We start from the raw sequence: 20,729 nt of genomic DNA on the forward strand, positions 1-20,729 counted from the left end.
GAAACAGGCAAAGGCTTTTATTCCATTCCTTGTTCCCGGAAAAGAGGGCACTTGGGGCCCCATCTGGGATCTATCCATTCTGAACACCTCCCTGGTGGTCCCCAAATTCAAAATGCTAACTTTGCAGCATTTGCTGCTTATGCTGACAAAAATGCGTGGTTAGTGACCCTAGACCTAAAGGATGCCTACATCCCCATCCCTATAAGGGAATCCTGCAGTAAATTCCTGCGCTTCAGAGCAGGCTCACAACACTTTCAGTTCTCTGCACTACCCTTTGGCTTATCTACTGCACCCAGGGTATTCACCAAATGCTTAGCCCCGGCCATAACATTTTGCAGACAGAGAAATATTCAGTTCTACCCTTATCTGGACAACTGCCTCATTCAGGCAGAGTGCAAAGAAAAGCTGCTCCAGGACCTCCTCTGTCAAAACCATCTTAACCTCCTTAGGGTTCACCATCAACGAAAAGAAGTCAAAGCAGACTCCTTCCAGGAGGATCATTTTCTAGGAGCACTGCTGGACACAGCATCTCAAATGGCCTTCCTATCCCCAGAAAAGCAGAGCTTCCTGCTGCTCTACTTTACTCAGCTGGCTTCCAGAAGTCACCTCACAGCAAGAAAGTTCCTGCAAGCTTTGGGTACATGGCGTCATGCATTCTTCTAATTCCTGTGGCCAGGCTCCACATGAGGAACCTTCAGTGGTATCTAAAGAACCTTTGGTGTTGCACTCTCAGCCTCTAGAGACTCCTCTCCCTCTGATCCCCTGTATAAGGGCTGAGTTTCTCTGGTGGGCAAGGGCCTGTGCCAAGAACAAGGGTCTCCCCTTCATCCTCCACCCTACCAGCCAGACCATCACCACTGACGCCTCAGACATTGCTTGGGGCACTCACCTGGATGGAAGGTGTGCCCATGGCCTTTGGGATTCCCAGCACCTTACACATCAACCAGAAGGAAATGATGGCAGTACAAAAGGCCCTGATATCCTTCAAATCCCATCTCAGGCCAGGGGTCCTCCTTATCAAAACAGACAACACCACTGTAATGTGGTACATCAACAAACAGGAAGGGACCCAATCTTACCCTTTGTGCAGGCTAGCCATGAACCTCTGGCTGACACCTCCTCCATGGGATTGCAGCTAACAGCCCAATACCTACCAGGGATCAACAACTCCCTGGCAGACCACTTAAGCAGAAACTTCCTGGACCCCCATGAATGGCAGCTCCACAGAAAAATCTTTTTGCAAGTCACTCAGGATTTGGGAATGCCAAAGGTGGATCTCTTTGCTTCGCACTTCAACCACCAGTTGGAAGAATTCTGTACCAGGGAGTATCACCACCTAGCATGGAAGGTGGATGCCTTGACTTTCCCCTGGAACTCTCTTTGTATGTGCATTCCCTCCCCTGCCTCTTATCCCCAAGGTACTGATCAAGATAAGGGAGGAGAGGCCAAAGGTCATCCTCATTTGTCCAGATTGGCCCAGGCAGCATTGGTACCTTTTACTGCGCAGCCTGACATCACAGCCTCCCAGGTAGCTTCCCCTCATTTCAGACCTCTTGACTAAGGTGGGGGGGTGCTTCACCCAGACTTGCAGACTGGCAAAAAATGTCAGCATGTCCTATACCCTAAAAGCAAACAAGAGACCCCTGTTAAGCAAACAAGTCCTAGGCATTATCACAGAGGCCAGAAGACCCAGCACCAGAAAATCTTATGCAGAGAAATGGAAAAGATTCTGCTCCTGGAACCAGTCCAGAGGGGGCAGATGTTCTTCATGTTTCATTGCTGCAGTCATCACATTTGGGTTGTCTGCTTGCAGGTAGCCTTCAGTCAGCCTGATTATTAAACTCTTGGGTCCTGCGTTGGTTGCTGTCTCATCTTCCATGACATCAGGTAGTCAGGGGTATAAATCATGCAGCCAACGCCATTGCATCAGTCTTTCTTGCTGTGCGGTGCCTGAAGCAGAAGCAGTTCGCACGTGCCGGTCATCCGACTCCTGAAATTTTCGTTTTCGAGTTTCAGAGCCGAAGTCTTCAACTAAGCTAAGTACCCCATTGGGGAACCTTTTTCTTCCTCTAAACTGTCAGTGAAAGTTAACAATTGTATTTCTTGTGGAAAGCAAATACCGCATAAAGATTTTAATTCGTACTGCATTCCTTGCCTTGGCCCAGACCACAACGTACCTCGCTGTCGGTTTTGTGCCTTATTCAAACCTCGTACTATTCGTCGTCTGTTCATTTTTGCATCTAAATATTTTGGTACTCGGTTCAGTTATCCAGAAATGGCTTCGGTAAGCCACCTGACTACCGACATACCGAAAAAACGCAAAGATAAAGACAGAGACAGACCGCATAGGTCCAAAGCTGCCAACGACATTTCTTCTAAGCTAGTCGCCAGTTCACCAGTACTCAGTGAGGTGCTTTTGCAGCCCTTGATACCCGCTACTTCAGATTCGCAGGCCTCTACTGAGACCCATTCAGAGTCCGGTATACCGCGAGACGCTTCTTCGACTGTGGAACCTGCGGCTGTTTCTACCTTGGATGGGTCTGGAGCCGCTGTGCAGGCACCGGCTAATGAGGGTGTATTCAGGCCTACTGACTTGCATATTAAAACAATGCCATCTTCTTCTTCAAGGCCTAAAACTCGATCCATGCCCAGAAAACCAATGCCCAGACTGCATGGTCAAGCCCCTATGCCTAAAAAACAAATGATAAGAATGGCTGAAGACCTTATTACTCTAATCAGGGGAAGCCACCCTTCTTCCTCTGAGAGACCTAGTACTGATTTTCCTTCTGATCAGGATTCTGAAATTTCTGTTTTTTTCTGATGACCAGGATTTGCCCTTATCTACCTGTGAGGATTCTGATGCAGAGGGCTCTATTCCCTCTGCTTCCCCTCCAGAGGATTTCTCTTTTGGTGAAACCTTGCATACTCTTAGGGAGCATTTCCGCTGGGAAAGCCAGGATTACTCTGACTCCAAAAAGAGGCTTAGGGAATTCTTACTCCTGCCTCAACACAGGTCTTTAGCTATCCCTCCTGTACTGGACATTGTAGATGATGCCTTCTCGGAATCTAACCTTGGCACCTGACACCTTACCCCCTGCTCCCAGAAAACCTGATAGGTATTACAGGGTACCTATCTCTCACAAGTTCCTCTTTAAAAATCCTACTGCGGATCCTGAGACCATTTCACAGGGACCCAAGGGCTTTAAGGCCACTACTGCCAAAAATCCTATCCCCTCTGATAGAGATTCCAGGGTATTGGATAGATGAGGTAAGAAGGTATACACTTCTGCAACTTTAGCCATTAGGGCCTTAAACTGCCAGTTTCATATGTCGAAGTATCAGCAGCATATTATTGGATTGCTTAAACAGAAAATGATGATGATTCCTGACTGTGCTGAAAATAAACAATTATAGGATTTAATGCATTCTGCTGAGCAAGTGGGAAAACATACTTTGCAGTGTGGTTTTGATTCGTTAGAGGCATCTTTCAGGGCTGCTGTCACTGGGTCTGTACTTAGAAGGCATGCTTGGCTTAAGGAGCAATCTTTGCCAGATCATGTTAAAGCTAAATTACTGGATGCTCCCTTAAACCAGAACCGCCTGTTTGGCATCAAAGCAGAAGAAGTACTTAAAAAGATGGAGGGAAAAGCTAAATCTATGAAAACTGTTAAAGATTTCCTGCACATACCGCCTCCCAGATTTAGTAGGCATTGGCCCTCTAATAATTGGTCCTTTCCTGACTCTTCCAGGCCTTCTCAGTCCAAATCCAAAACACCCAGGTTCCAGCCCCAGGGTGCTCACAGGACTAAGCAGTAAGGGGGGGGGGGGGCTCTCACTTCCAAAGCAGGGAGTAGTAAGACTCCCCCTATGGTAAATTGTCTCAATGACTTAACTTTAAACCTTCCAAGCCCTGCTCAGCTGACTGTTTCTTTAGGGGGAAAGATCACCCTGCATGCAAAGTATTGGGAACTCATTACCCAGGACAAATGGGTCCTCAGTATAGTATCCCAAGGATACAGATTCCACTTCCACTCCTTACCAACCCCAAACGGTTGGCCAGGCCTACCCCCAAATCAGTGGGCAGAGGCTCAAAAGCAGGTTCTCTCTCTTTTAAGCATCAGGGCTATATAGCCTGTCCCACAAGAAGAATGGGGGCAAGGTTTTTACTCAAGACTTTTCCTGGTACCCAGGAAAGACAAATCTGAAGTAGGTACTTCATTTGTCAGCAACCTTTGGGGTATCGGATCCTTCGATCTGGAAAGCCGGCAACTTGTTTCACAGCTATCAGATCTGAGCTCCTAGCTCCTCCCCTTACCCATAATCCCCTGCCAACCCTGACTGACCTCAGATCAAGTTTGCCCTCATACAAGCAGCTAGATTCAGAGCTCCTAGTATCGCAGATAAGTTTTTCAACTTTATTGTATTTGTTGTTGTAAAATTTTTAGTAAAAGGTTGAGTGCGTTAGGTTCCCTTTATTTTAGCCTTAGAAACTTGTATTTTTGTTAGTGTAAATTCCTCCCCTCCCTCGCTGGTGCGTAGTGTTTGTGTGGGTCGGTGTGGGTTTGGGACCTTGTGTGAGTGAGTTTGCTTTTTTTCGTAGTACAATGTCAGAGGCCCCAAAACTGATCTTCTCTAAATGCACCGAGTGTGGCCATAAGCTTTCACCGGCGGATGGCCACACTTTGTGTGTTCGGTGCCTTGGGGTTGAACACCTGTCTTCTGGGTGTGCTATCTGTGCAGGGTTCAACCCCAGGGCACTGAAAGAGCAGAGGTCGAAGCTGATCCTGGCAGAACTTTTGCCCCCGGATTCGGCTTCAGCCTCCGGTACTCCTGTGGCCTCACCCCAGTGGCGGCCACTCCTGCCTCTCTCCCCCCGGCCGGGACTCGAACTCCCGCTACGGCGCCGGAGGAGAGGGAGGCCAGGAGGGAGAAGCACCACAAGCGGCGGGCCGAGGCCTCCGCTTCGACCCCCCCCGGCTAAGTGGGCTTCTCCCTCCATGGCTTCCAAGTCTCCTCCTCCTCGGCTCCGGTCCCCATGCTTCTCACCGGGACCAGAGGAGGAGACGACCCGATCTCCGTCGAGGTCATCGAGGCGGCACTCCTGGCCCGCCTCGATGGCCTCGTCGAGATCCACTTATAGTCTGTCAGATGCAGACTTGGACCGGATGATGCGAAGGTTCATCCAGGCCCAGCTGCAGATGGGAGTGCTCCTACCCCCCCCCCCTTCAGGGGGGAGCTCAATGCCTTTTTTGCCCTGATAACTCCTTCTCCGACCCGCTTCCCGGGATCGGAGCGCCCGGAGCCGGGCAGCGTTGGAGCCGGGGGTGGGTCGGCGCCGACAGTGCTTGGTACTTTGACTCCGACCTTCCCCTCGAGTTTGTCTGGTCCGTCCTTGTCGGATCCGAGCTCTCGGAGCCGTGGGCTGAGCTTCGGATCCGAGGGATTCAGTGTGCCTTCGGCTCCGTCCAGGTCGGAGCATACGGGTCCTTCGGATCCGATGGTCTCGGCTCCAGTTCCGATCCCCCCATCGGATCTGAGTGGGAGTCGGCTCTCGGATCCGAGAGAGAGCGACTCTCCCTCGGCCTTCGATGTGGTGGAGAGGGCTCTGTTGAGTGCATCCGGACCCCCGGCCCTTGCCTCGGCTCCATCCTGCACTCCCTCTCAGCTGGGTCAGGCTTCCATCGCCCGGCCACAGGGACAGCCTGCTTCGATGTCTCAGGTCGTTCCTTTGGAACAAGATGTTGCTGGTGAGACTTCCTCAGATAGCCCCCCCCGAGGATGTTCCTCATAAGCGGAAGTGTAAGAGGAGGCACATGGACTCTCCTGAGTCCTTAACAGAAGACACGGACTTGGATGAAGGGGAAGGCTCCCCAAGGTCACCCCCCGAGGATGTCTCCTTTGGAGACATCATGGAAATGCTCAGGATTGTCGGGGTGGTCTGCCCCCAAGACTTCTTCCGACGAGTCCGTGTTCCTGGAGGCATTCAAAGCAGGCCCATCTACCTCTTGGGTGTCCCCTCCGCCCGACCCCCTGGTGGACCTTATTACCACCAGGGCGTGGAAGGAGCCGGACACTGTGGAGCCAGTTCCCAAACGCCCCGATAGGATTCTGAGCCCCCCTTCAGAGAGGTCCCACTGAAGCAAGGGTCTCCCCGTAGATGCCATGTTGGTGGCGGCAGCCACGAAGAGGGAATTAGCTCAGGAGAGCCCCTCGATCCATCCACCGAGCAAAGAGTCCCGCTCGATGGATCGCCTATGGAAGCAGGTCTTTAGTTCAGCGAGCTTCTCAGTAAGGTCCCTGAACTACATGGCACACATTATTAGGATGCAGCGAGACCTTATCAAAGAGTACGCTGCTTCCCCCACCGGAGTCCATGTCGGCGGAAGACAAACAGTTGTACTCCACTCGCATGGCCACTCTAAGATCTATATCGAATACCTCTATGCCGCTTTTGTCCCATGCCACAGAGGGAGTCACTAGAGCCAGTGGAGCAGGCCTAGTCATGAGACGCCAGGCCTGGCTCCGACATTGTGACTTCGCGGAACCCTTCAAGGCGTCATTTGCGAATGCCCCTTTTGATGGTTCTGCCTTATTTGGCAAGACAATTCGCGAGACTTTAGTCCAGAGCGAAAAGGACAGGAAGACGTTGTCTGCTGTTGGAGTCCGCTTCTCTGCTCCCCAGAGGTTCTTCTCCAAGAACCAAAAGGGACAGAAGAAGATGTGGTTCCGGAAATCGCAACATTCCCAGCCTGCTCCGGACAACCAGTCCTTCCGTGGCAGAGGAGGACAGGGAGGATGCCGCCCTAGAAGCAGAGGGGGCCCAAAGAATTTTGGGTCCAGAGAAACATTCTCTGATCGGCCCACGCAGCAACCCTGAGGGGTTGCCCGACTGCTCCACTCCGGAGGCAGTCGGAGGGCGTTTCTCGAGGCACCTGGCAGCTTGGGAGTCCATCACATCAAATCACTGGGTGCTTCGTGTCATATCCAGAGGTTACCAAATTCCCCTGTATCATGTCCACAAACTCAGAAACCTTCCTGATGTACCACCTGATCAGAAGGAGGTAGCAGCTGCAGAAATTCAGCAGCTCCTAGAAAAAAGAGCCATCCAACCCGTCCCCCCAGACCAGCGCGGATTAGGTTTTTACGCCAGGTTCTTTCTGGTGCCAAAAAAGATGGGGGACTTAAGGCCAATTCTCGACCTCTTTCTTTTGAACCTGTCAGTAACCAAACAAAAATTCCGGATGGTCACTCTTCAATCCATCCTCTCCCTGTTGCAGGAGAATGACTGGATGTGCTCAATAGACCTCAAGGATGCGTACTACCACACTCTGATGGACAGATGATCCAGGAGGTTCCTCCGCTTCCGGCTGGGAGCCAGTCACTACCAGTTCAGGGTCCTTCCCTTTGGCCTCACCACAGCCCCCAGGGTGTTTACCAAAGTATTAGCAGTGATAGCGGCCCACCTGAGACTCCAGGGAATGCAGGTTTTTCCATACCTGGACGACTGGCTCCTGACCGCCCCGACAAGGCATCTACTTTGCTCAGCCAGGGACTACTTCCTCCAGCTTGCTCCCCAGCTGGGCATCACCATCAACAGGGACAAATCTTCTCTTGCTCCAACTCAGGTGATAGAGTTTATAGGGGCCAAGTTGGATACAAGAAACCTTCTTGCATTCCTGACTGCGGAACGACTACAAAACCTGAGGCTTCATGTGCGGGCCATCCTCCATTTAGAAGCCCCATCGGCGGAGTTGGTCCTGAGGGCTCTAGGCTCCATGGCAGCGGCAATCACTCTCTTGCCATTGGCTCGTCTACATATAAGGGTCCTGCAATGGACCCTTCAAGTACAGTGGTCCTTTCTACATTACCCCCTAAGCCATCCTATTACCCTCAGCAGGGCTTGCAGGAGGGCTCTCTTATGGTGGCTCCAATCTCCAGACCTCCATACGGGATGTCCCTTCTTCACGCCTCCTCCCCTCGCCACGGTGACCACGGACGCCTCTTGCCTCGGGTGGGGGGGCATTGCTCAGGCAGGACGGTCCAAGGCACGTGGAATGACACAGAGACCTCTTTGCATATCAATGTCCTGGAGATGAGGGTGGTGCTGTTAGCGTTGCAGGCACTTCAGAACCTTCTTCCTGTAGGAACTATTGCGATCCAGACAGACATGTCAGTTGTCTGGTACATCAACAAACAGGGGGGAACCAGGTCCTATCCTCTGTCGAGAGGCCATGAGAGTGTGGGAATGGGTGACCTCCACCAACCGCTTTCTTATTGCGATGCACATTCTGGCGGACAGGCTCAGCCACACCATCCTTTCCCCTTATGAGTGGTCTCTCAATCCCCAGGTAGTGAAGCGGATTTTTGCCGAATGGGGGCAACCCTGTTGCGATCTCTCTGCTTCTCCCTCAAATATGAAATGCAGCAGTTACTTCGCTCTAATTCCCCCCTTCGGGGAATCTCCGAGAGACGCTCTGGTGCATGCTTGGCCTCCCGGTCTACTTTATGCTTACCCACCTCTACCTCTGATGCTGAAACTCATACAGAAAGCCAGTCGGTTGGGGAGCAGAATGATCCTCATTGCCCCATTCTGGCCTCGTCAAGCCTGGTTCCCTTACCTGAGATCTCACCTGGTAAATCCTCCTTGGATTCTGGATCCTCTACCGGATCTAATATCTCATCCCCTGAATCTCCCGATCCCGAATCTGGACTGCCTCCAGTTGACAGCTTGGCTGCTCCAGTTCCACTCCTAATCAGGACTCCCAGAATCTCTTCCCCAGTTAAAGCCATCCTTGTAGCAGCACATAAACCTTCCACTAGGCAGGTCTATCGTAGTAAGTGGAAGCGTTTCTCCATCTGGGCGGAGAATCATAACTTAGATCCCTTCACAGCGCCGTTACCGACTGTGTTGGATTTCCTTACAGGTCTGTTTCATCAGGGGGCTTGCTGCTCTACGGTCAAGGTTCAACTGGCAGCTATCACTCATTATCATGTGGGACATGAGTCAGGTCCCTTGATTACGGCTAAATTATGTAAAACCTTTCTAAAGGGTACCTTCCTGCTCAGACCTCCTGTCAAGGAAGTTATACCCCCTTGGGATTTATCTCTAGTCCTTCAGGCATTGACAGCTCCCCCTTTTGAACCTACCGCTTCAGTTGATCTTAAGTACCTATCTTGGAAAACGGCATTCCTTGTCGCTATTACTTCAGCAAAAAGAGTTTCTGAGCTTCAGGCCCTTTGTGTAAAACCCCAGTACTTGGCTTTTCACCAGCATAGAGAGTACCTCAGGACCAACCCCTCGTTTCTTCCCAAGGTGGCTTCAGAGGCCAATATCAATCAATCCATTAACCTGCCAGTCTTCTTTCCTAAGTATCAGAGCAAAGGAGACTACAAGCTGCATTTGTTAGATGTGCATAGACAACTGTGCTTTTACATACACAGGACTGCTGGTCATAGATAATCCGACCAGTTGTTCATCTCCTTTGCCAAATTTAACTTAGGTAAACTTGTCTCTAAGGTCACTTTATCACGATGGATCCCACAGTGTATTCTATCGGACTATGAAAGTTATGGGAGGCCCACACCTCAGGGAGTTTGTGCACACTCTACTCGCTCTATATATATCTCCGCTGCCTTTAGGTCTAGAGTGTCTTTAGATGACATTTGCTTCGCAGCCACTTGGGCCTCATCTCATACCTTTATCAACCATTATGAGCTGGACGTTATCTCCAGAGGGAGAGCATATTTTGGCTCCGCAGTGCTCCGGAATATTCTTCCATGATGACCGCCCAAGATCCAGGTAGCTGGGGACTCTGTCCCAAAGGTTGCTGACAAATGAAGTACCTACTTCAGATTAAGAAGTTATGTACTCACCATAACGTTCCGAGTAGGAATCTTCATTTGTGTGCAACCACCCCCCCCTCCTTCCTGACCTACAGAAGTTTAAGTCCTTGGATGTCCTCCTCCTAGTCCCCTACGGGACGTATTTAACCTTTTTAGCTGCTTGTATGAGGGCAGACTTGATCTGAGGTCAGTCAGGGTTGGCAGGGGATTATGGGTAAGGGGAGGAGCTAGGAGCTCGGATCTGATAGCTGTGAAACAAGTTGCCGGCTCGGATCCTAGATTAGATCCGATACCCCAAAGGTTGCAGACAAATGAAGATTCCTACTCAGATGGAACGTTATGGTGAGTACATAACTTCTTATTCCTGGCGTCCTATCCTGGACCTGTCTATTCTGAACACATTTTTGGTATTCCCAAAATTCAAGATGCTAACGCTTCATCAGCTACTTCCCATGCTAGGCAGAAATGCCTGCTTGGCAACACTGGATTTAAAGGAAGCCTACCTGCTCATCCCAATAAGGGAATCTTGCAGAAGATACCTACTCTTCAGAGCAGGTTACATGCACTATCAGTTCTCTGCACTGCCCTTTGGCTTATCTACTGCGCCCAGGGTATTCACAAAGTGCCTAGCTCCAGTCATTGCATTTTGCAGGCAAAGAAATATTCAAATATGCCCATACCTGGATGATTGTCTAATTCAGGCAGAAAGCTAGGACATACTATTAAATCATCTGGCATTTGTAAAGAAATTGCTAACTTCTCTGGGGTACACCATAAACAAAAAGAAATCGCATCTTGTACTCTGCCAACAAATTGTATTCCTGGGAACAAGCTTGAATACAACTTCCCAGATAGCCTACCTTATGCCAGAGAAACAAGTTCATTTGACAGCCTACTTCAGTCTACTGGCCACAAAGACCCAGCTATCTGAAAGGAAAATACTGCAAGCACTGAGGTTCATGACTTCCTGCTTTCTGTTAATTCCATATGCAAGACTGCATATGAGGAAACTACAATGGTATCTAAAAAGCCTATGGTGTCAACATTCTCAGGATCTAGAATAAATTATTCCTATCATACCTTGTCTAAAGATAGAGTTCCTTTGGTGGGCAGAGGCCTGCCACCAAAACAAGAGACTGCCATTCACTCTACTCCCTGCCGCCCAAACCCTAACAACAGGTGCATCAGACTATGCATGGGGGCTCACTTGGCAGGGCAGTGCATTCAGGGCAAACGGAATCCAAGTCAAATGCAACTGCATATCAATCAAAAAGAAATGTTGGCTGTACAGAATGCTCTGACAGCCTTCAAGGACCACATTCTTCCAGGACAATTATTGGTAAAGACGGGCAACACCACTGTTATGTGGTACATAAACAAGCAGGGGGGAACCCAGTCATACCCCCTATGCAGACTAGCCATGGCTCTGTGGAACTCTGCCTTAAGCTACCAAGTGCACCTACAGGCTCAATTCCTGCCAGGAAAGCTAAACACACTGGCAGATGACATAAGCAGAAATCTCTTGGACCCATATGAGTGGAAACTGGAACCAAAGATATTCAACATGTTGAGAAATAAATGGGGGAGCCCAGAGATAGACCTGTTTGCCTTCCCTCAGAACTACCAATTGGACAAATTCTGCACAAGGACTCCTCACAAACAAACTTGGAAAGTGGATGCCCTGTCCTTCACCTGGAAAAACCTATCAGTTTATGCCTTTCCCCCTCTGCCTCTCCAAAATGGTACTAAATATCAAACAGGACAAACCAAGGACAATTATGATTGCACCGGACTGGCCACGCCAAAACTGTTACCCCTTCTTGCGCAGTGTGTCACTGCTGGCACAATGGCACCTGCCTCAGATTCCTGCCCTGCTGTCCCAGCAGGAGGGCCAGATTCTGCACCCGCAGCTTCAAACCCTGAACCTTGCAACCTGGCTAATTACTTGACCTCTCCGTTACCATCCCTCAGTAAGCAAGTGATGGATGTCATTCTGGAGGCAAGGAGCTACTAGAAAATCCTATGCTGAAAAATGGAAGAGATTCTGTTCCTGGAGCCAAACTCAGGGGTTGAGCACAGCAGTACCCAATTTACCCCATATTCTTCAATACTTAACTGAGATGCTTCACAAGGGCCTTTCCTTTTCTTCCATCAAAATTCATGCCTCAGCCATTTCAGCACATTACAACACAGACCCACCCCTCTTCTCTCATCAACTGCTGAAGCAATTCCTCAGAGGGGCCAAAAACTGAAGGCCACCCAGGAGAGCCCCTACTCCAGCCTGGGACCTTAACTTTGTATTGGAAAAGCTCATTCTTCCTCCATTTGAGCCAGCTGCAAATGCAGAATTGAAATTCCTTTCTTGGAAAACAGCCTTCCTTCTAGCCATCACGTCAACAAGAAGGGTGTCTGAATTGCAGGCCATCATGGCAGTGGAGCCTTTCATCATCTTTCATGCGGACAGGGTATCCCTCAGGACCAATCCCTCCTTTATGCCCAAGGTGGTATCCAGTGTGGCCCTTAATCAGTCCATTAATTTGCCAACCTTCTTTTCTAATCCGCAGAACAAAGGGGAACGAATGCTGCACTCCTTGGACGTGCACAAACAACTTAGATTTTACTTGGACAGGACTAAGCCTCTCAGGAAATCTGAACAGCTGCTGGTGGCATTTGCTGCAGGGGCAGAGGGGGAGGCCATTTCAAAGCAATAGGCCATTGCATTCATTTCTGCTATAAGCACCATGGAAAACCTGCCTCACAGGGGATAAGACCACATTCAACCAGGGCTGCATCTACCTCTACAGCCTTTCTCAGAGGTATCCCTACCAGGGACATCCCAGAAGCTGCTACCTGGACCTTCACCAAGCACTACCACTTGCCAATTTTTTCTAAATCCAGAGCTGGCTTTGCCACTGCAGTCTTGCAGGGCCTTTTAGCTGGTCCAAATGTTGTCTAATTGCCTCCTCCCATCGTTAAATTTGGGAATCCACCCAAATGTGATGACTGCAACAGTGAAACATGAAGAACATAGTACAGTTGTATACACTTACCATAAATGTAAATATTCAAGTGTATTCACTGTTGCAGTCCTGGTTACCCCTCCCTCCAGCCCCATAACTTCTATTGACTATACCTCTATTCTTGTTTACTATGCTTAAAGCTTTTTGGTGTATTTGCTTTTTTGTTGGAGGTGTAACCTTGTATATAAATGCTTCCCATTATGTTGGCACCTGACATCTGGGGCAAGAAAAACTGATTTAATGGCGTCGGCTGCATGCTTTGTACCCCTGACTACCTGACGTCATGGAAGATGAGACAGCAGCTGACGCAGGACCCAAGATGTTGATAATCAGGCCAACTGAGGGCTACCTGCAAGCAGATAACCCAAATGTGATGACTGCAACAGTGAATACACTCAAACATTTACATTTATGGTAAGTGTACACAGCTGTACTTTCCTCATATCCTTCCATCCCTCTTATCCTGGACTATCTAACGGAGTTACTAAATTCTGGCCTCTCCTTCTCTTCTTTTAAAATCCATGCCTCAGCCATTTCAGCTCATTTCGATACAGATCCGCCCCTATTCTCACATCCTTTGATTAAGCAGCCCCTCAGAGGGGCTTCAAATATCAGCCCTCCCAGAAGGCTACCCACACCAGCCTGGGGCCTGAATTATGTTTTGGAAAAACTAACCTTACCACCCTTCGAACCTGCTGCTTCAGCAGAACTAAAATACCACCCCTGGAAGACTGCTTTCTTGCTAGCTATCACCTCAGCCAGAAGAGTGTCAGAACTTCAGGCATTGATGGCCATTGAGCCTTTCATCATTTTTTATGCAGACAGGGTCTCCCCGAGGACTAACCCCTCCTTTATGGCCAAGGTGGTATCTAATGTGACTCTCAACCAGGCCATACATCTACCCACCTTCTTCTCTAACCCTCAAAACAAGGGGGAAGAATTCTGCACTCACTAGATGTGCACAAGACAGCTCAGCTACTACCTAGACCTTACTAAAGCCTTCAGGAAAACAGACCAACTGCTGGTCAGTTTTGCCTCAGGGGCAGAGGGGAAACCCATTTACAAGCAAACCATCTCCAAATGGATGTTGCACTGCATCCATTTCTGCTACAGATTTCATGGGAAACCACCCCCTAAATCTATTTGTACCCATTCGACTAGGGCAGCCTCCACTTCCACAGCATTCCTGAGAGGAGTCCCCACCAGGGACATCTTAGAAGCTGCCACCTGAACTTGTGTCCATGCCTTTACTAGCATTACCATCTTCCTCTTTTCTCCAAAGGTAGGGCAGGGTATGCCAGTGCAGTTCTGCAGGGCATGCTGACTCAGGCCTAGGTCTATTACTAATCCTACCACCCCTATCCACAGCTTTTGGGAATCCTCCCACAGGTAATGACTGCAACAGTGAAACACGAAGAAGATAATACAGTTGTGTACACTTACTATAAATGTAGATGTTCAAGTGTATTCACTGTTGCAGTCCTGGTTTCCCTCCCTCCTTCTCCCTTGTATCCTCTTTTCTTAGGGAGACATAAGCTTCTTATGGTGCCTTTTTGCCACCTGGTCACCCTTATATTTCCTGGAGCTCCTGACTGGTTAGGGCAGGAAAAACTGACGTAATGGTGTCGGCTGCCTTGCTTTATAGCACTGACGACCTGACGTCAGTCAACAAGCGACAGCAGCCAATGCAGAAAAACATTGACTCTAGTATTCAGGCAGGCCGAGGCCTACCACAGCAGGAATAACCCACAGGTGATGACTGCAACAGTGAATACACTCAAACATCTACGCTTATGGTAAGTGTACACAGCTGTACTTTGTGCCTACCTAGCAGTCCTCGCAGATTTTATTAGCTGTAAGTCAGGATTAATTATATAGAGGTCAGAGAAGTATATCATAAACAGGTGGGTGTCTGCATTTAGCTGTTTAATGTAGCAATATCTGAATGGTCGATGGTATAAAAGGTATTTTTGAGCAGACATGATTTTCCTTTTATAAGGCCAAACTGCTAAGGGATTAAGATGGAAAAGATTTTTTAGAAAAACTTAATATGGCACAAAAAAGCAGCTTTATTAGAAACCAGGAACAATGTGTAAAAACCAAAAATGAACTAGCACCTTTGCATACGCCTTCAAGGTTCAAAAGTTTTAAACACAGTAAAGGGCTTAAATAGTTAATCAGTTACAACATTACTGAATAGAACAGTAGAACAATAGAATGTACCAGAATGCATATGCATTTAAATGACAGCATAAAGCAAAAATAATTCATTTGAAATAAATGATTTCATAGAATAACAATAATTATAACAATAATAGCAGTAAGCCAGCTGAATACAAAAATACACATATCCTAACTTCTATGAAATGAGGTTCCAAGATATTTCCAAAGCTGTTATATTAAATATTTCATAAGTAATTCATTAGTAAGTTCCTTTGTTTGCAAAGTATCATAAATGAAAATAAAAACCATTCCTCCTCCACCTGTAATAACATATCAGAAGGATCTAAATATAAATCAGAACAAGTCAACACATACATTATACAGAACCTCAATAAATCTGGATCACTATTATGATATTTGAAAAAATGTGATGCTACAGGGCTGGTAGGGAGATTATTTTTGACATCTCGGATGTGCTTGTATATCCTCATCCTAAGTTGATGTATGGTTTTATCAATGTAAAACTTATTACAGGGGCAAAGTAATGCATAAATCAACATTTTTTGATAACCATTAAATACTCTTGGAATTTTGAACAACTTCCCATTAATGACGTGTGTAGTTCCCTGATCCATGTAACTGCAAGTAGTGCAACCCTTGCACTGCAACTCCAAAACCTCACTACCCTTGTGTATGCGTACAACCCTGCTTGCTATGCTAGGTGGATTTCTATATGAAATATTCAGTTTCAAATTCTTATAATATGCCAGTGTTTCCTCAAGATATGTGATGCACCCTCAACAAATAGAACATATAACAAGTCACAAAATGTTTGCCTTTATAAGAGTCACAAAATGTATAGCCTCCTGTTTGCCTTTATAATTTCCAAACACCTTTTCACCATTTTATATTTCTGGGTAAATTGGTTATCTCCATCTACAACCTTCTGCCATGTGGTGATGAGAAAATTGTAATTATAACCTATTGATAGTAATCTATCAACTGTATCCACAGGGAGAGATATTATCAAGTAGCCATGGTATGCACTAGATGCATGCAAAAAGGAATTCACAGAAGTTTCTTTTCTATATAATGTCGAATGTATTGTATCATTAACAATATAAAACTCGACATCCAAATAATGAATGGTATTATCATGCATGTTATAAGTAAAAAAATAAACCAAAGGTATTCTTCTATATAGCCTGCATAAAACCAACAAAGTGTTCCTGTGAGCCCTGAGCTATATCATCAATGTAGCATTATAAAATACCACATTGTTGACAAAGAATCACTATACAAAACAATTCCTCAAATCATCCCATAAACAAATTAGCATAGCTGTGAGCAAGCTTAGTCCGACTTCGACGCGTCCAGAGGGGTTCCGGGCACTTTGCGATATTTCGAGTGACGCCGTCGGGTACCGGAGGAGGTGGAACACCTCCCCCCTTGCCGGGCCGGAGCTCTCGGGGTCTCGCGGACTCCCGCAGGTCGCTCCCTTGAGGACTTCCAACTGGAGGGGGGGCGGTCGGGACCCTCTCACCCAGGCGGGAGCGCGCCCGGCCCGGCCAATCTCAGACCCTCTCTCCCTTCCGGACTTCCATGGGGGAGGGACCCCTCCGGGCTTCCGCTTCTACCGGGGCAGGAGAGCTCTCCCTCCCGGGCTAGGTATCTCCCGGAGGCTGCTGGATCGTTCTGTGTCCCCCGTGCCCTCGGAGCCTCTCGGGGGACCTCGCTCCGTTCCAGGCCAGCCCCGCGGAACTCCCCCCGGCCACGGAGGGGCAGATCCGCTCTCATCGGGACTTCCTCGGCCCGCTCCTGTCCGGTCCAGAGCTCCACGGTCCCCGTCTTCCCCAGATCTCCTGGAGGCTGCCTGGCAGGGCCGTGTCCCACGTGTCCTCAGAGCCACTCGGGGGACCTCGCTCCGATCCAGGCCGGCCCCGCGTAACTCCCCCCGGCCGCGGAGGGGCAGATCCGCTCTCATCGGGACTTCCGCGGCCCTACGCTTTCCTGTCCAGAGGGGTTCCGGACACTTTGCGATATTTCGAGGATGCCGTCGGGTACCGGGGGAGGTTGGATGCCTCCCCCCTTGCCGGGCCGGAGCTCTCTGGGTCCCGTGGACTCCCACAGGTCGCTCCCTTGAGGACTTCCACCTGGAGGGGGTAGCGGTCGGGACCCTCTCACTCAGGAGGGAGCGCTCCTGGCCTGGCCGATCTCAGACCCTCTCTCCCTTCCGGACTTCTGTCCCGGAAGGGGCCGAGGTCCGGACGCTCCTCTCACGGGCGGGAGCTCTCCAAGCCCGGCCGTTTTCGGCCCCTCTCTCCCTTCCAGACTTCCGTGGGGACGGGACCCCCCCTCAGGGCTTCTACTTCTATCGGGGCGGGAGAGCTCTCCTCCCGGGTTAGATATCTCCTGGAGGTTGCCAAATCGCTCTGTGTCCCCCGTGCTCTCTGAGCCTCTCGGGGGGACCTCTCTCCGATCTTTCCCGGCCTCGTGGAACTCTGCCGGGCCGTGAGGCCTCCGACAGTCTCTCATCCGGGCTTCCGTGATGCTGGTTGTGCCCTTTGCTCTCTGCGTGGGGCGATGGAAGGCATGACGACCCTCAGACAGGCGTAGCCCCAGGAGTAACCCGGGGCCGCAAAGTGCTTTCGAAGTGTCAGTGATCAATGTGTCCTGCAATTCACATTAGTTCTCACAGCTAGCTGCGTTCTTCATCAACGCACGAGCCGAGTGATCCACCACTCAGAGTTGTACTGCTTTTCGTCCGCCAGGGGCACCACCCGGCGTCGCACCTTGTAACGAGCATGCGAGGTTTCATGGGCGTCGTCGCGGGTGCCCAGACCGGGGTTACTGGCCGCGGGACAGCAGGGAGGCTCATCAAAAGAAAAACAATTATTATTCAAAATGAAATTAAGTATATTTAAAATACTCTGTGATCCATTGATATTTAGTAAATGTTCAATGGCCTCTAGTCCATATCTATGTTCAGTGGTAGTATGCAAACTACTAACATCAACTACTGCAAGAAATACCCTTTCCTCTACTTGATGCACTTAATTTCCTTAAGGAAATGCTGTGTATCCCTAATGTGTGAGGGAGGATGCATCACATATGGTTATAATATTTTATCCAAAATCTCCCCTAACCCTTTCTGTGGGGATCCCCCCCCCCACCTGAGATGCAGTCAGTCTCCCAGGTTGGTTCTCCATATTTTTCTGAACTTTGGAGAGGGCATAAAATAAGGGAATATGAGGGTTCACCATGACTAGTACATCTTTCAACCTTTCAGACAAAATGGCCCTATTAACCAAATCTTCCAGTAACGTCACTGTACTCAACTGTATTTGTTGCAATGGACTATGTTCTAGTAATTGATATTCAGATTCACTATGCAGCAAGTTAAAACACATTTTCTTATAAAAATCAATGTTCATCACCACTGTATTTCCCCCTTTATCAGCTGGTTTTATTACAACAGATCTATCCCTTTCCAAAGTTTTTAAAGTATTCCACTCCTGTTTAGTAAGATTAAACTTAATCACATATTTCAAAGTGTTAACAAATGTAATAATCTCCTTGTTAACTAAGTCATGCAAAACTAAAGCTGTTTTATTAATAAAAGGGGAACAAATTTATTTTGACTCTTAAAATTTAAATTTGTGGCAGTACTGTCTAACCAAGATTCATTTAGACACTGTCTGTTTCAATTGTAATTTAAAAAAAAAAAAAACACAAGTCCTCCAATATTTCTGGAAGAAATATCCTAGAAACAGGAATAAACTTTAATGCTTTTCTTAACTCGTTAAACATGTGGTCAGTTATATTTGCATCACAATGTACTACAATTAAAATGAAATTAAATAAAAAGATTTTTTTTATGTTGGAATTTATGACAACCGATATGCACTTCTTACGGATTGAGCTGTTCAACCACCTGGCTTAATATGCAGGACTTAGCTGAGCAGGAGAAACTTTCCCAGGTTCTAACTCCTCCCCTTTACTCATAATTCTAAATGTAGCTCCCAGCTACGCTGCTTGACAAGTTTTAATCGGGGAATTAACCCAACTTATTTTTCAATATAGTGTTTCATTACCTTTTCAGCTTCTGTTCACTTTTTGTTTGGTTTGTACATTGATCATTTGCTACTGTGAATACTTTCAAGTTAACCACTTTTTTCTAAAGTTTTCCAGCAGAATTTTATTTTCCTCTCCTCGCTGCCATGCACTTTTCCTGCAGCTCCATTTTGGCGATTTGGTTTGTTTTTATACTAGTACCTGTTGCCCTTTTCGTGGCTTTCATTTGGTCTTTTTTTTTGATAGCTTGCTCAGGATTCAGGGTGCCTGGTAAGTCTGCGTGAGTGTAAAATTCAAGTTTTTCTTGTAAAAAAAAGAAGTTCACCTCAAGACTAAGATGTCTTATGTGAAATTTATTTGGATCCTGCTCGTTATCTAGCTAGACATATTTGTTAAAGTTTTCAGCAAATGTACATTAATCAAAAGAACAAGCTGATACTGACAGGTTGCAGACCCTGAGAAGGGATTATGTCTGACAAATCCCACCTCTTCTGAGGGCATTAGAGATGGTTCCACTAAGGGTTAAGGAAAGGCTTGGAGGCAAGAATAAATGTCATGAAAAAAGGGCGGACAGACTGAAGCTGTGTTTAACCACTAAATATATTTGTCTGCCTTCCAAAAAGTTAAACTAAGGAGGAGAGACTACTGCTAGTGCTACTGTTAGTGTGTGTCAGCTGGTTGTTAGTGTTGTGGAAGATTGCCATAAAAGGATTTTCTTGTCAAAGAAGTATGTTTCCATTTTTAGAGAGGGAATTGTATAAATGTATCTCTTCCAAGCCATCATCTACCAGGTCTTTTAGATCTACATATTCCTTCCATAGCTCCTCTGCTACCGTGGATTTGGACTGCAGAGAGCTGACAATGATTTTAGTGCAGGCTGAGATTAACAGTGAGTTGTGACCCCTTCTCTTCTTATAGGGTCAATAAGGGGTACTTTTTCCTTGCAACCCATGATTCTGCTGCTTCCTGTCTGGTTCACACCACAGTTCTGGTTAATATGATGATGAATATAAACACACAAATGCTTTGGCCAGCATTTTAGAGGCATCAGCGTCAGCTATAACTTTGGTCTTGGTTCTTCAGCCTTCTTCATTGGACTCTGCATCAGCTGTACTATATACTCTCTCTCTCTCTCTCTAATATATATATATATATATATATATATATATATATATATGTACATATATATATATATATATATATATATATATATATATACACACACACACACACACACACACACACACACACACACACACACACATGTTTGCAGTCAAAATGTGGAACGGCACTTACGTGAAGCTGGGATGGTCAAATGCATCTTTTCCAGTTTCCGTAATGCTGTTCTGACAACTGTTCAAATGCACATAAGCGAATGGTAGTGTACATTGCTAATGTGTATTTGACGTTCTGATAACAGATCGCACTACAGTGGAGGTCAGGAAATTTACCCTTTTCCTCACTGTAGTGCAGTGTCTGAGTTGGAATATATAATGTGCACAAGGTGTGGTGGGTGCAGGGGGGGGGCTTGCTCCTTGATAAAAGTGTTACTGGTAACACAGACTTTCATCATTGGAACTTCCAGTGTTTGAATGTCGATTCAATGGTTACCATTTCTGATATTTTGGT

The 20,729-nt window shown here is 47.6% G+C and overlaps 1 protein-coding gene and 1 non-coding gene across 2 annotated transcripts in view; one reads left to right on the forward strand and one right to left on the reverse strand.

The window, feature by feature from the left end:
* The window catches only part of ADAM9 (ADAM metallopeptidase domain 9), a gene marked incomplete in the record, with an annotated part of 1,887,510 nt that overhangs the window by 1,580,262 nt on the left and 286,519 nt on the right, over positions 1-20,729 (forward strand).
* LOC122812589 lies at positions 17,623-17,776 on the reverse strand. Its single transcript, XR_006366548.1, has one exon. It is a non-coding gene; the product is annotated as a 5.8S ribosomal RNA (ribosomal RNA).

Source organism: Protopterus annectens, chromosome 9.part0 (assembly GCF_019279795.1).
Source record: "Protopterus annectens isolate FY-2018-M chromosome 9.part0, PAN1.0, whole genome shotgun sequence".
NCBI classification, from domain to species: Eukaryota; Metazoa; Chordata; order Ceratodontiformes; family Protopteridae; genus Protopterus; species Protopterus annectens.